Source organism: Myotis yumanensis, unplaced genomic scaffold (assembly GCF_028538775.1).
Source record: "Myotis yumanensis isolate MYYU_CA2020_CCGP unplaced genomic scaffold, mMyoYum1.0.hap1 SCAF_9, whole genome shotgun sequence".
Lineage (NCBI taxonomy): Eukaryota > Metazoa > Chordata > Mammalia > Chiroptera > Vespertilionidae > Myotis > Myotis yumanensis.
In genome coordinates, this window is record NW_027223760.1 from 61,158,912 (window position 1) to 61,176,297 (window position 17,386).

General features: G+C 39.2%; 1 protein-coding gene across 2 annotated transcripts in view; it reads right to left on the bottom strand.

Moving 5' to 3' along the window:
* Positions 1–11,426, bottom strand: part of HYCC1 (hyccin PI4KA lipid kinase complex subunit 1) — a 61,467-nt gene extending 50,041 nt beyond the window's left edge. For both annotated transcript variants that reach the window (XM_070424423.1, XM_070424424.1), the window contains exon 1: positions 11,225–11,426. The gene's annotated coding sequence lies outside the window, so the exon portion shown is untranslated. The remainder of the gene's footprint in view (positions 1–11,224) is intronic.
* Between the last annotated feature and the right edge of the window lie 5,960 nt (positions 11,427–17,386).

The window sequence follows — 17,386 nt, forward strand, 5'->3', positions numbered from 1 at the left end:
GAAGTAAATGCAAATACATTAAATAATTTAGGCAGTGCTTCCTCAGTTGATGTTATAAGAAAACTATTCAGAAAGATATTAACAGTGGTACTATAGTTATAAAAAAAAAAAAAGGCTTTCCCCATGAAAATGTAACTATTCAAGACAGTTAAAGAAGTTTCTTTCTTTTAAGCTTAATCAAAGGACTTTTCAGGGCCTTTATATGTTAAATCTGTGTTATAAATCTCCAAGAAAGGTGTTTAGAATGAAGTATTTTCCCAAGAGCATTTGACCATGGAATCCTTTACTGTTCAGACACATCTGGCATCACTGGGAATAAAGTCTGGAAAACACTTAGTGTGAGTCAAATGTCTCATACACAGCAATGATGGATGTCCATGGATAATATTATGATAATGACTAATATTCCTCAAGCACTTATGTGTCCAGCACCATGCTAAGTGCTTTATGGGAATTTTCATTTAATCCTCACAGTCTTCACAAGTGGTGAATTAATATAATCTCTACTTCACAAAAGAAGCAGGTGGAGGAGGAAGAGGAGGAGCAGGAGGAAGAGGAGGAAGAGAAGGAAGAGGCAGAGGACGAGGAAGAGGAAGAAGAGGAGGGGAAGGAAGGAAGGAAGGAAGGAAGGAAGGAAGGAAGGAAGGACGGACGGAAGGAAGGAAGGAAGGAAGGAAGGAAGGAAGGGAGCAGCTGCTGCTAGCCTAAACAAATAACCTGTCCAAGGTCACATACCAGTAAGTGGTTGAGTTAGGGTTAGAACCCAAGCAGTCTAACTCCAGAGTCCCCATTCTCAATCACCATTCAACAATCCAATACTCTTTTATTCTTTTTTTTCTCCCTAATATTTTCATTCCAAATTAAAAACTAGAATATTTTCATTCCAAAATAAATTGGTAGGGAAAAATAAATTACATGGATGATTCTCTTTGGCAGCCAAGTTGAAAATTATAGGGTCATAGAAAAATCATGGTAGGGTACTGGAGTCAGTCTTTATTTCACAGTTAGACCCAGCTCTGGCACTTGTTAGCGTGTGACTTTCAGAAAATTCTTGGGTTCAGTATTTTTTTTCAATGAATGGAATGAAGAAAAAGAAAAGAGATGAAAAAGTGTATCACTGGTATTTACTATAGTGATCTCAGAACTGTTAATAAGGATGCTCCCAACTGTGAAAAGTAGTTATCAACATCTGCATTATAGGAATGTCTTAGGGATTAAAAACAATACAAATATTAAACAAAGAACTTATATGCATGTATGCATAGCCCGTGGATAAACATTGGTTGGGGAAGTCCTGAGGAGGGGGCAGCAGCAGGATGGAGAGTGTCAAAGGGGTAGGGAAGGAGGAGGATATGTAATACTTTAAACAATAAAGTTTTTTAAAAGGTAAAAAATAGCCCTAGCTGGTTTGGTTCAGTGGATAAAACATTGGCCTGTGGACTATAGGGTCCTGGGTTTGATTCCGGTCAAGGATACATGCCCAGGTTGCTCGATCCCCAGTGGGGGGCGTGCAGGAGGCAAACTATCAATGATTCTCTCTCATCATTGATGTTTCTATCTCCCTCTCCCTCTCCCTTCCTCTCTGAAATCAATAAAATATATTAAAGATAATAATAAAAATGCTCTCTTTAAAAAAAGGTAAAAAATAATAATACAAATAGGGCACTGGCACACCATAGACGTAAATAATGATAGCCCTCATCATCACTAACAAGATATTTATCAATTTGACAATTGAGAATAAATTTCAGGATCTTACACTTCCTGAAAAGGGATGGAGGGAGAATGAGAGGAAGGCTTTATTAGATTCTAATGCCCTCCAGTTACTGCCATCCTTATTTATGCTTCACTGATTAACTTTCTGATTTAGTTACCTAATCTACTGTCACTGCCTCCAATTATTTCACCATCAAATGTATTCCTTACCGCCTTTACAGTATATATTAATTCTCATCATATATTCTTCATGGTCTTATAAATAAATCTATTGGTTCTTCCTCAATACTCATTCTTTCTCTTTAACCTTGTCACAAGTGTCTTCCTTTCTGAAACTCTACAAAGAAGACATCACTGACTTCAGTATTCTGATTCTATCACCCATGTAACCATCCTTCTTATTTTCTGTACTTCTCTAGTAGTCTAGTTCATTTGCACAGTTCTACTTTTCCTACATAGTGGATGCTTTCCCCCAACTCATTTTTAAAGTATTTTCATCTTCTTCCCTATTCAACATCTGGAATGAAGTCATTCCTCTATCAGGACCCACTTGAAGTTTCATAATTTTCCCAAAAAGTCTCTCCCTCTTCTAAACTACTAAAGTATTTACGTTTTAGGGGCTATGTTGTCACTCTGTCCACTACTGTAATATCTATGGGTTAACAAATGAGCAGGAAACTTGAAATTTAGGGGGGAAGAGGGTGTATATGTGCCTAGCAAGTTTAAAGAGGCCAAATGGGCAACTTGTTATGCTCCACATGGGCAGAGGAGGGGAGTGTAGTATATGTATGTTAATTAGAACCAGTACCCTAACTCAATTAATTAAATGTTATTGACACTGAAAGGGGCAAAAAAAAACCAGAGGGGCTCAAAAAGATAAAAATAGAGTTCATAATTGCTTGCCCAATTTTAGCACTTTTAAGGCTTACATTATTCTCTAAATTTCCAAGTCTATAAATCACTCTATAACCTGAAATAATTTTCATAGTACAGTTTAAGAACTCAAATACAATGTTTTCATTAAGTCTCGTGCAAAGAACTAAATGAATCTTTATGCATTTATATGAGAAAGCAGCTAATGTTCATCAGCTAATCAAAGACTCTTTGTTCAAGATACACACACCAAACAAATATCACTTAACATTTACTACCACAAGGCTACCCTGATACAAGCCTCAACAACGGCAAATATTTCAACTACAGTAGGAAAGTACTGTTTCCAAAACTCCTTGATCTTACATCACATTCTTTACAAGGTACAAACGAAATTCAGGAATACAAATTGTTTTTGAACACCCAATAAATTAAAATGTGAATTATATAAAGTGCATTATATTGCCCAACCGGCGTGGCTCAGAAGTTGAACATTGACCTATGAACCAGGAGGTCATGGTTTGATTCCCTGTCAGGGCACATGCCCAAGTTGCAGGCTCGATCCCCAGTGGGAACGTGCAGGAGGCAGACAATCAATGAGTCTCTCTCATCATTGATGTTTCTCTCTCTCTCTCTCCTCTCTGAAATCAATAAAAATATATTTTAAAAAAATAAAGTGCATTATGCAAATATTATCTCATTCCCATTCCAAGATCTTCTGCTTAAAGAAAATGCAAAACTATTTTCTCAACAAGCTAAAAAAATTGTCAAAAATAATGCACAACTTTGAAACCCTAAAATTATTCTCATTTAAATGAGAAACAAGCTAAAGATGTTTACTATTCGCTACCATAATTTAACATTATCCTAGATGTTCTGATAATTATAATTTTTTAAAAAAGGAATAAGTATTAGATATTGGCAAGAAGACAAAACTAACATGTCCAATGCTATAACTGCCTTATTATAAAAATATTAAAAACTATTAGAATTAAAAGCTCACAAAATGACCATTTAGAAAACAGTATACACAAATCACCAACTTTTCTATGTCCCACACCTAGAAGATGTAATTCTTTTTAAAATACAAAGGCAAAAGATTACATTCACAATAGCAAAATAAGTTTTAAAATATGAAAATTTAACTTTGAAGACAGGCAGAATCAAATGAAGAAAACTATAACACACTGAGTCATTAAAGATGACTTGGAGAAATTATAATTATATTGTAAAGATATCACAATTACCTCCAAAATATTAATTTAGAAATTCCAATGGGGCTCTTTTAGAATCTTAATAAAATGTTTTCAGTTAAAGGTAATCTGGAAAAATAAATATATGAAAAATGCCAAAAATCTTTTGAAAAAGATAATAGGAATTCACACAACCATATAATAAGACATATTAAAAGTTCTAATAATTAGGACTGTTTGAAATTACTGGATCAAAAAATAAAGATCCCAATGAAGCAGAATAAAAGGCCTAGAAAAAATCATATAGATATATATAAACATAATTTGTTATATAATAAAGATGACATTTAAAACCTCTGAGGAAGGATATGAAGAAAAGGGAATCCTTGTACACTGTTGGTGGGAATGCAGATTGGTACAGCCACTATGAAAACAGTATGGAAGTTCCTCAAAAAATTAAAAATGGAACTGCCTTATGACTCAGTAATTCCACTTCTGGGGATTTATTCAAATAACCCAAAACACTAATTTGAAAAAAATATATGCACCCCCATGTTCATTGTAGCATTATTTACAATAGCTGAGATTTGGAAGCAGCCCAAGTGTCCATCAGTAGATGAGTGGATAAAAAAAGCTGTGGTACATTTCCACAATGGAATACTGCTTGTCTGTAAAAAAGAAGGAAATCTTATCTTTTGCAACAGCATGGATGGACCTGGAGAACATTATGCTAAGTGAAATAAGCCAGTCAGAGAAAGATAAGTATCATATGATTTCACTCATACGTGCAATCTAATGAACAAAATGAACTAACAAGCAAAATAGTGACAGACGCATATACATGGAGAGTAGGCTGACAGCTGTTGGGGGTGTGGTGGGGGGGCTAAGTGGCAGGGGAGGGAGGATTGAGCCAAAAAGAAAAAAAAAAGGAGAAAAAAAACTCATGGACATGGACAACAGTGTGGTGATTGCTGGGGAAGAGGTGGTTATGAGGTGAAGGAAGGTGAAGGAGGGTATAGGGCGATAAATGGTGATGGACAGAGACTTGACTTGGGGTGGTGAACATACAATACAATGTACAGATTATGTGTTGTAAAATTGTGCACATGAAACGTGTATAATTCTGTTAACCAGTGTCACCCCAATAAAATCGATAAAAAGGGGGAAAACTGACTTTAAGAAACAATAATTGTGAAGCTAAAGAAAAAAATAAAATTAAAAATAAATCCTTTGAGGAAAGATAATTGTTCAATAAAAAGTATTAAAATGATGGACTTGCTACTCTACATTAAAATACATCCAAAATAGACTAAAGATGTGCCCTAACTGGTTTGGCTCAGTGGATATAGCGTCGGCTTGCAGACTCAAGGGTCCCAGGTTCAATTCCGGTCAAGGGCATGTACCTTGGTTGCGGGCACATCCCCACGACTGGGGGATGTGCAGGAGGCAGCTGATCGATGTTCCTCTCATCGATGTTTCAAACACTCTATCCCTTCTCCCTTTCCCTTCCTCTCTATAAAAAGTCAATAAAATATATATTTTTTTAAAGATGTAAATGTTTTTTAAAACTGTGAAAGTAACATAAGGAAATAGAGGTGAATAGTTATATACCCTGGAAATTCGAGAAGGCTTTCCTAAGCAGGCAGATATCAAAAGAAAATTTGATAGATTTAACTATACTAAAAATGTTTAAAAATCTGTGTAAAAAGCCCTGGCCGGTGTGGTTCAGTTGGTTGGAGCAATATCCTGTACACCAAAAGGTCTCATGTTCGATTCCAAGTTAGGGCACATACCTAGGTTTAGGGTTTGATCCCAGGTTGGGTGTATGGAAAAGACAACAGATTGATGTTTCTCTCTTCCTATCCCTTCCTTTCTCTCTCTCTCTCTCTCTCTCTCTCTCTCTCTCTCAAATCAATAAAAACATATCCTTGGGTGAGGATTTTAAAAATCTGTTTAAAAAGAAAAACCTACACCAAAAACAAAATTAGGATGCAGATGACAAACTGGAGAAATTATTTGCAATGTAATTTGACAAAGGTATAATAGTTTCACATACAAAGAGCTCTCATAACTAAATTTTTTAAAATCTCCAATATCTTAATAAACAAAGACACTAATGGATAATTCACAAAAGAAATACAAATATTTAGTGTCACTAATAAAGAAATAAAATTTATATAAGATACAACTTTTCATATTAAATGGCAGTTTTTCATTGCTAGTGCTGAATATGAAGAGGTTGCTGGCTTTCTCAAAACAATAAATGTGAATAGTAATTAAACCTTTCTGGAAGGCAATCTATTAATACCTATTTAAAATAATTTAAATATGCATAACTTTTGACTTCAGAATTTATCCTAAGGAAATAAAAATATAATGATTAAACTGTCAAGAACCTAACTACTACATTATTCACTCACATTTGAGAAAAGCCTAAATTTTCAACAATTGAAATGGTGGTTAAATAAATGATGATAAATCCATTTGCTGAATATTATCCACACATTTAAAGTAATGTTATGTTATAAACAAATAATACTTTATTGACTTGGGTAAGCATTCATTCTATTAAGTGAAAATAAGACAACGAGAAAACAACTCATACCAAAAAATGAAACTATATATGATATGGTTTCTTTAAAAAAAAAAAAAAAAGTAAATACCTATTAAAAAGGCCAATAAGACCAAAGTGATAATAATGATTATCCCTGGATGGAGGCATTATAAATGTTACTTATAATTTATGCTTTCCTGAATTTTACAATATTACTACACTTATTATGTATTACATTAGTAACTAAGAAAATACCGAATGTTTACAATACTGCTGTGACTATAGCTACAATGGTATCCAAAATCAGGGCAACATTGATATTCCCACTCTATTTAGGCTGCACAAAAATCAGGGATGCCAAGCCTGAATCACAGTGAAAGAAATGTTGAGAACTCTAGAAAACAATCAGAAGTTTTTCACTCCACCTTTATGATCAAGTACAATGTGAAAAAAAATATTTAGATATTAGCCATTCTGCTTTTAGCCCCATGCCAAATGTAAGAATCAAGAGTAAGGAACAACCCCTGGACATCAAAACCAATAGGGCTCAGCTTTTATCTACATTCAAATTGTGAGCCAGAAACTTTTTTCTAAAAAGTGAATGGGGGGAATATAGGTATTATCTTTCTCAGTATAGAAAGCATGGGCCTTCGACACTTTCTAATCACAACTCTTCTCAGTCTCATTTGAGAGACAGAGAAATTATTTTCTCCCCCAATGTATTTAAAAGGCATATATCCTAACAGCCTGCAAGCAGGATTTCTTCTGAGCAAAGATGTTGTAAACAGGAGATTTTCAAATGTTAAATGTTCTCTTTCTTCAGTGCAAATATGCAGCCTAACTCTGCGAGGGCCAAAAAGACTCTGGCTCTCAACAATAAGCAATAATCAAACTGTTAATTCCATCTGCTCCCCTCCAAAAAATGACAAAACATTACATGGTGATGCCAGGGTCTCAGGCTCCATTTAAGGGGTTTTCTGAAGGCCATCCATTTTCACAATATCAACATGCTAAATTTTTTTTAGTACTTCAGAAACCAATCCTGATACTATATGATGACAACTTTGATGCTGATAACAAATAAATATACTATCTTTAACATCTTTGTTAGAGATTTTGTTTCCAGAATTATCTTCCTTTCTTATTGGTCAAAGCACTAAATTCCAACCACTTCTATTGTCTCAGGGACTTAATTCCAATAAACATCTATCTAATCTTTCCTGAATATCTTATTTCTTGCTTTCCTTAAGAATGTAAAGAAACAAGCATAACATTTCTTCAACCTGAATCCCTTTGTAGTGGTTTCAACATGCCTGCACAGTGGAATTACCCAGGGAACTTTAAAATACCTATGCAACTAATCTATTGTAACAGAAAGTAGAGCAATAGCTTACAGAGATGAAAGGAAAGGGAGGAGAGAAAACTTTTGGAGGTGATGAATCTGTTCATTATTTTGATTGTGGTGATGGTTTTGTGAGTGTAGACATATGTCAAATAAACTACACACTTCAAATGTGTAGCTTATTGAATGCTAATTATACTTCAATAAAGCTGTTGAAATAAATACTGATGTCTGGGTCCCACCCACAAATTGATACGGGGGCTCCCCCTGGAAACTGGGATTCTTAAAAACTCTCCAGATGATTGTAAATGTGCAGCTAAGATTGAGAACCACTGCTCTATATTGATCTTTATCTCCTCTCTCCATTCTTTCAGTTTTCTTGAAATGCCTCATTTAAGCATGTTTACTTTATCATCATCACCCATTCTTTCTCAATTTTCTGAAGACTGGTTTCTGAATCACCACTCAGCTAAAACTGTACTTCTTAAAGTCACCTATGGACTCCTGACAAATTCACTGGTTCCTGGAGTCCTCTCCTTACTTGATACTTCTTTACAGCATTCAAAACTGTCCATCCATTCCTCCTCTATGTGAAAATCTCTCCACCCTTAGCATCTCTCCTGATGGCCCTCCCACCCTTCTCTGACTCCACCTTTCTCTTCTCTTTCACACTATTCTTCTACCCACTTCTCCTCTTTATCAGTCAGTTCTCTGCTGCTTTTATCATGCTAAAGGCTTTCCCTGACTTATTTCAACATAACTAAATCAATACAGCTTCAAATTAACCCCCAATTTTCCCTCTAATCCTGATTTCCTTTACAAATTCCACATCCATAGATCCAGACACCTACATCTTCACCTGAATGCTCCATAGCTTGGTCAAATTCAAGAAACAATGCCCTGGTCCAGCCTTCTACCACCCTCACTAGTCTCATCTTCCACCACTTCCCTAACCCCTGCATTCAATGTCAATGTTATTGACTTTAGACTTGTCATTGAGAATGACCTCTCTAATCTATCATGGTTTCTCATGCCTCTTTGCCTTCTCACTTTCTATATTCTCCTCTTGGAAAGTGATTCACTGCACTTGGCAAAATTATCATACTTCAAAACTCTACTGCAGCGGTTCTCAACCTGTGGGTCGCGACCCCTTTGGGGGTAGAACGACCCTTTCATAGGGGTCACCTAAGACCATCAGAAAACACATATATAATTACATATTGTTTTTGTGATTAATCACTATGCTTTAATTATGTTCAATTTATAACAATGAAAATACATCCTGTATATCAGATATTTACATTACAATTCATAACAGTAGCAAAATTACAGTTATGAAGTAGCAACGAAAATAATTTTATGGTTGGGGGTCACCACAACATGAGGAACTGTATTAAAGGGTCTCGGCCTTAGGAAGGTTGAGAACCACTGTTCTACTGCGTGCTCCTGACTCTACCTACACCAAGCGTTAGCTATCTCCTACTCTGCTCCCTTACTACACTAGGCATATCACTTACCACATGGTTGTATGATTGTTATTTTACTTACTTGTCTTGTAAATTAGTAAATTCCTTGATGACAATAGCTATGACATTCATTTCTGTATCCCTAGTACCTAACAGCTTGGGTCAGTACAAAATACATTTGTTTGACATAATTTCAATTATTTACAAAATATAAACCTGATACCCTAAACATGATCTTCATACTAACATTATTTAAAGATTTCTTAATATTCATTATAAAATAAATATCAGGCAACAGGATCCTGAATAAAACAGTCAAATATCTTGACCATAAGATATTTTTAAACTGTCAAAATGACACCACTCTAAAAAAATGCAACCAACAGCAGACTTCAGAAAAGATAAATACAACAAAGAAAGGAAATAGGAATAACATACTAATCTAGCCAATGCTTTATGTGGATGTCCATACCAGGTACTGTTAAGGCTGATAACTAAGAGGGTTTATAATCCCTCTCTGGTAATAATCAGTGTAAATTAAAAAAAGAATAAGCCAAATCCAGAATTTGTTTTCTAATCATGTGATGGTTTTCTCCCTTACTATTTTGTTTACGTGAATTATCTGAATAACTAAAGGTTTTCCTTTTTTCTTTCTTGCTTTTCCCTGCACTTTAAAAATGTGGTGCTTTGGACTAATACGGATCTTGCAAACCTTAAAATGTTATTAACCTAAAGGGGGCGGGGGGAATGCTTATAAGTTGGGGGAGTTTGAGGGGGTAGAGTTTGGATGTTAAGACAATATTCTTAAGGAAAACAAGCCTCCCCGGAATATAACATTGACTCAAGGTGAAAAGAGATCCTTACGACTTTATGTAGATGAGATTTTAAAAGCTGAAAATCTCAAACTGTAAAGGGTTACATGAGCCAAAGAGGTGGGCATACCAGCTCCAAAAACTACGTGTGACTCAAAGGACAGATCATTTGCAAAAGGACTGCATGGGCCCTGCTGCCTGCAGTCGGGGCTCTGAGATAAGTAGCAGCTGCCAGGCCAGCGGCACCAACTCCCCTACCTGCAGCGCGAGCGGAGCGGCCGGGCTGCCGGGCGGGCGGCAGCGTGTGTATCAGACACCGATTCTGTGCAGCCGCCGCCGCTAGGGTTGCAACGTTCAACCTTTCGGAAACGTCTACACTCGGAGTGTACAATGCACACATGTGCACACTGAAGGGCGGACAGCCAGCTCGGCCGAGGCGTGCAAACTTGCGGTCTCTCCATGCAACAATGTTCAGACAACACCCAGGCGATCCTCGAGAATGTTAAAAGCGGCCTCGGGGAAGTCATAACTCAAAGAAAAAAGGAGGCAAAGGCTGAAGAGATCTCCCGAGTAATAACCAAGGAAGGAGTCGTGGCTGCTTTCTGAACCCCTACGTCCTGCGGGGGAGCCACAGACCCCAGGAGACGCTTTCAATGAACGAGGGGCCGGGGGCGGGGGGGGGGGGGGCGCGGGGGGGTCGACGGGACCATTTGGCCGCTAGACTGGACCGAGAGCGGTAGCCTCGCTGGACTGGGAGGAAAGGATGGGAGAGGTCAGGCCGGAGCATCAGCCGCGGGCGGGGGGGTGAGGGGCTCCCGGCCCAGGTCCACTCCGCAGAGGGGCAGCCTGCCCCCTCCACCCCCCACCCCACCCCCCACCCCCGCCCGAGGCAGCGGCACCCGGGTCACCCCCCGCAGTCTGGACCGCTCCTCGCCGGGAAGAAAGGCTCGAGTCCGCGCGCTCAAGGCTGCCGCCGCCCGGGCAGCAGCAGGAGGGGGCGCCCAACTTCGGGGCGAGCAGCCGCCGACCGCAGCCCCTCACCCGGGCCCGCCGCTCGCGGCCCGCGACGCGCCCCCGCGCCCAGCAGGGTCCTGCGCCCACCCGCGACGACTCGCGCGGGAGCCGTTACCTCCAACGAAGCCGCCGCCCAAGAGACAAAGTCCCCGTCCCCTCCCCGCCGCCGCCTCGCCCGGCTCCTCCCTGACAAAAAAAGTTATCGGTCGTCGGCCGCCTTGGGGGCCCGCCGTGGGTCGTTCGACCGGACTCACCAGAGCGGCTCCCAGACCTCCACTCCCAGAACTTCACTCGTCTGGCTCGAAGCGACAGCGAAGGCGTCGGCTCTTCCTTTTCCCGGGCAGTAGCAGCACCTGCCCCCCTTCTTCCTAGCAAAACGGGTCCCGACGAGCCATCTTCCCCCTCTGCTCACTGACTGACAACCCAGCTCCGAGAGCCGCCACTGCCGCCAGCTACTCTGACGGGCAAGACTAGGGACCCGTCCCCAGGCAACCAACCACCACCGCCCCACTCCAGTTCGGCCTATGGCCGTCGCCCAAGGCGGGACCAGAACAACTTCTCCACCAATGAGGACCTTCCTCTGCTAGGTCTGGGGCGGAGCCGTGAGGTGGGAGGGAGAACTGCTTCGGTGGGCGTGGTCTCCGCAGTGGGCGTGGTCGGAGCGCCCAAGTGGAGATGATTGACTGTCAGATTTGCGACAAAGAGTGATCCGTGGAGGTCTCTAGACGCTGAGCCGTTAGGATGAATGGCCCGCTCAGAAGAAAGTAAGCCTTTCGGAGTGACGTTAACCATAATCACAGAAGAGGAACTAACTGATATTTTAATTTCTTGATCAGAAGGACTTACTTCCCAGTAATTGGATACACAAGAATTTATCAAAATTTTACTAAATTCTAAGCCAAAAAAAAAGTACGTTTTTATAAAATGGTAATAAAAACTTTGCCCACTTAGCCTGGAAAAAAGTCAAATACAATTTCCCAATTTTCTTTCCATGGACTCCCCCCCACCCCCCCACCCCTCCATCTTCCTACTTGCCTACTCTTCTAGACACACATTATTTTGTGTAACGATTGGCACCTGAGCACATCTGAGCCAGCTCCTACATACAGTCCCTCTTTTTTTTGACCTTGTCAACTCCTCCTACCACATCCCTCTCAAATCCAATCAGAATTAATTAGAAGAAAAATGGACCTTCAACCTGGAAGACAGGAAGTCATTCTAGGTTTTTACCAGAAAGAGGAAAGACTTCTAAAGCAACAAATAAGCTTTCCAAATATGCCACACACAAATAAGAAAACATATTACTTGATATCAAAAGAGCATTAAGCACACAATTTTAGGTAATCATTTGGGCGGATCTATAGAACAATCAGACAGGATCTCCCTTCCAAGAGCATAGCCATGATTGTTAGCAAATAATAACAAAATGCAGTGACAAGGGCAACAGAGCTAGGTTCAAAGAGCAAGGAGAACACACAGGAAGAAATTATTGTGTTTAAGAAAAGGAACCTCACAAGGAAGGTGATGTTTGAATAGGATCTTAAAAGATAGATAGGAGTTTACCAGGGAATAAAGTCAAAGGGCATTTCAGGAAGAGAAACTACATGTTCAGAGGCATGGAGTTGTGAAAGGGCACTGGGTCGTTAGGGAACATTGAAAAATGCGGAGGCTGAAAAGTGAGTCGCAGCCAAAAATTAAGCTAGAGTAAAAGGTTGAGATGATTGTAAAAGGCCTCATGAGCTACACTAAGGTATTTAGATGAGCATTGTCCAACAGAGCTTTCTGCAAAGATGGAAATGTTCTATATGTGATAGCCGTTATCCACATGTGATTATCAAATACTTGAAATATGGTTTAGCTGAAGAACTCAATTTTTATTTGAATTCTAATAACTCCCATATTGGACAGCTCAGATTTAGACTTCACTCTACAATGGCAATGAGGGACCAGCAGAATCTTTTAATCATGTGGACAACACGATCAGGTTTCCTTTAAAGGATGAAAATCCTAAAGCCAGTTTAGAGAGTATCTGTTCTCTTTAAGGGGAATCTTGACAGATCAGGCCAGGGTATTGGTGGAAGATTGGGGTGATAATTTAGATCAGCTGGGCCACAGTCTAGCCAGGGCAAGTGTTTACCCAAAGGATAGGGACAGGAAGATCTAGTGAGTATGTTATACCCTGACATCTTAAAGAACACAGGTAATCAAAACCAGAGAAACTGAATTCTGCTCTCAAGTCATGGCAGAACAGGGAGAGGACAGTGAGGAGCCAAAAAGAAAAAGAAATCTAAACGGTCAGTTAGCTCATAAAACAGGGAGAGAGCGAGAGTGAACAGAGGAGTACACACACACACACACACACACAATCGGTTTTACTGGCCATTATCCATGTGAGCCTCCATGTGTTGGCCTGATTTAAAGAGCCAGAGCCTCCAGTGTCAGGAAGGCCCATTAGGACTAGGACAAAACTCCAGGAGAGATGAAGGCCTGAACCACACCTGCGGAAGTAAGGATAGGAGGGAGAGGCAAATGTTTATTGACTTTCTGCACAGTACAAGGCATTCAGCTTGACCAGAATGCAAAGGAATGCTAGAAGCTTACAGTATGCATAGCTGGATAGCAGGTGAAAAGTTAAGCGAAGATTAATCATTCGGCACAACAATGAAAGAGATGACACAAAGCAGAACATGACTGATTAATTATTCAGAGGATTTCCTAGGCGATAACCACTGTGTGAGTTCAGAAGAGGGAGCAAGTCCAGCAGTCAGGGAAAGCTTCACAAGAAGGTAATACTGATCTGAGTCTTGAGAAATGAACAGGAATTTGAATTGCGGGGCGGGGGGGGGGGGGGGGGGAATGTGTGAGGACTTGGAATGCCTAGAAACGAAACAAAAAGGAGAAGCACAAGCAATGGACAGAGGGCATGGAAGGCTATTTGGGCTGGCCAGAGCCTGGCAAGCTAGGTTGGAGATAGAAAATAGAGCGCCTTCAATGCAAATTCAAATGTTCAGATTCTGTCCTTTTGCCTAGTGGCTTCCTGCCTGCTTCTTCGAATTACTTAGGATGCCTTCTAAAAATAAAAATGCCCAAACCAAGACACACCAAATAAATCAGAAAATTGGGGTGTGGAGCTTGGATGTAGGGTTTATTTTAAAAGCTTCCCAGTTGATTTTAACCTATAACCAGGGTTGAGAACATAGAAATGGCAGCATAACATTACTAATGCCAACTCGGGACCATGCATAGGATGGATTGAGTGGAGGAAGAACTGAAGGGTGCCTAGTATATTTACATATCTGTTTCCTTTCTGCAAGAAGACAGGAAGCAGTTGACTGCCTGACTTCACTTCCTGTTTTGCAGTGGTAAGATGATACAGAAGGCATTTTAAGTTGTCTTTCCTCTAGAGTAAAACCCAAACATGAATTTACATTTATAATCCATTCTCCTTTTTATCACAATTTGAGCATATAAAAATAATTTTCAACAATAACAGTCTGCAGTTAACTGTTACATACAACTATCAATATTTTAGCAACAAACCACCAGAAAGATGCCTGAGAACATTCTGTTTTAAAAGAGAAATGCTTTTAACCTACTTTATTAAAGTCAGCATATTCCAGACCTTCCATGGTTGCTAGCCTCTGATTGCTATAGGCACAATTCTACATTAAATATTGAAATTCATTTACCCTCTTGCCAAAATGTTTATTAAAATGTCAGTTTAAAAAAGAAAGTAAAAAATAAACAAACAAAAAAGAATAAAATGTCCGTTGAACATTATAAAGCATAAACATCTTCCCTATGATATTAAATTTCTGGAACTTTAAGGAAATTCTAGCTCAAACATACTTCTATTAAAATCAGCCAGAAAATCACTAGGTAACATGACTATTTTTTTTTCCAGCTTTATTGAGATATAAGTGACATATAACATTGTGTAAGTTTAGGGTGTACAATGTGATCATTTTATTTATATACATGTGTGTATATATATGTATATGTGTGTGTGTGTGTGTGAATATAGTGAAATAACTCATAAGGTTAGTTAACACATCCACGATTCATAAAAACTGCATAAGTAGACTCATCCAACAATTCTTCTAGAAGACATTGATTAATAAAGTGTTTTAGAAAATATATGTGGGTATTTTCATTTCCAATCACTTGAGGGTATCGGTTAGTCATTAGGTTTTCCATACCCATCTACATAGCTTTCTCACAAATATGAACAAAATTGTCTCAACTATTAAAAGACAAGGGAAAGAAGATTTTTCCCTTAAAATATCTGTTATAAAGGTATTAACAAGCACAAGTAATGGGAATGGGTAGATGAGTCTGGGAAGAAGAGCCACGCCTCCAAAGAGTTTTGCTAGCACATTCACTCTGGTATGTAATTCTTGGGTTAAGAGAGTCCAGTGTATGAATAATACTTCCATTTTTCACATTTTGTTCTCATATGCTTAGTCATCATCACCCCACCCTGATATTTATGCCAATAAAAAGTTTCAGTGAGCGAATTCAACCTCATCAGCAATGTTTGTAAGGACACCGTGCAGCTGGTCTATCTTCATACCCGTTATGCTGCAGAACCAAGGAACACCTTCTCGAGACGTCTCTGCTTTAGCTGGGGTGCATGGGGTGCATGTCCAGGCCCAGCTACCTTGTTTCATTTAATGGGCGCCATTCCAAAAACAACCTCCACCTCTATGCCCTGAACCATGATACTAATCTCTAAAGTCACTCTCAAGGATTTTTTTCCAAATTTGAATTACACCAAGAAGAGAAAATGTCACATCAGTCATCAAAAAGCTGGCAGATATTACATGATTATGTCCCTAACAAAGGAAAGAAAATTGGGGCGGGGGGGGGTTGCGGGGGGGGAGGAATGTAGATGTTTGAGCCTGACAATATCTAGGGAGGTCTCTCACTCTGGAGACCATGGGCACTATCAGGAGCTAAGAAAAATCAGGGAGACTTTTGAAGGAAATATATGCTAAAAAGGGTCAAGCAGGGGCAGGCTATGTTGATTTGCACCATCCCTGCCACTCTACATTCTAATTTTGTTTTTAGTTGAAGTATACATATAGAAAAAAGAGAAAAAAAAATATAATTACCTCGGGATTGTTACAGATGAACACTACAATCATTGACCCAGGCCAAGAAAAAAAAAATTGACAACAATCCAGGCGTCCCATTGAACCTGCTCTTAATCATTATTACTTCTTTCTTCTTTCCCAAAAATAACTTCCATTTTGACTCCTACAGCTTTAATTGATCTATGACTATTAAATTTCATATAAGTGGAATCATTCAGCATACATACTTTTGAGTATGACTTTTCCTCTCCAAGTTATGTTTGTGGAGTCTATCCATGTTTCTTGTTGTAATTATAGTTTATTCTTTTTCATTGTTGCATGGTTTTCTACTATGTGAATATGTCACAATGTATCTGACAATTTTTCAGTTGATGGATGTTTGGGTGGTTTTCAGTGGAGGACTATTACAAACAATGCTGCTTGCAGCAGCCGTGTACAAGTATGTGCACTTTTGTGGTGTAGTATATCCAGGAGTGGAATTACTGGGTTTAGGGCTAGCATGTGCATCATACTGTCAAATCATTTTCCAAAGCAGTTCTATCACTTACACACTCAGCAGTGGAATATGAGAGTTCCAGCTGCTCAATATCCTTGTCAATATTTATATTTTGAGTCTTTTAAATTCCAGCTATTCAGGTGGGTATGTGATGTAGCTGATTGTGGATTTAATTTGCATTTCCCTGAAGAATAATGCAGACCCTGTCTATGCTCTGCAATTTAGTTATTTTTTTTTAAGTGGAGGAGAGAGGCAAGAGAGGAAGTTGGAGCAATACAGAATAAGAAGAACTCAGCATGCTGTTGCTGGCTTTGAAAATGGGGAAAGGGAACCACAAGACAAGGAACACAACAGCCTATGGAAGCTGGAAGAAGCAAAGAAACAGATTCTCACCCAGCACCTCCAGAGAGGAATGTGGTCAGTAGATATGGATTTTAGCCCAGTGACACCCATGTCAGACTTCTGACCTACAGATAAATTTGTGTTAGTTAAAGCAGTAAGTTTGAGGTAAATTGTCATGGCTATGATAGGAAGTAGTAATGACATTCAGAAGTATTAATGACATTAAATACTGGTTCAAAAAAATCAGTATCCAGTGACTCATAATTACTTAATTCATGTTTCAAAATCCAAAGATGTGGTCACATTTATGGGGCAGCAGACAGGTCTAGAAGAGGGCACGGCTATTGCACACAGCAAGGCACCTTTGAACTAGCAAGGGTTTTGAACTAGCAGGGGTCTATACCTGTTTCTAAGAAAAGGATTTTAATCACGAATAAAAGTGCCAGCAAGTGTACCAGCTATACAGGTGGGAAGAAGCCAAG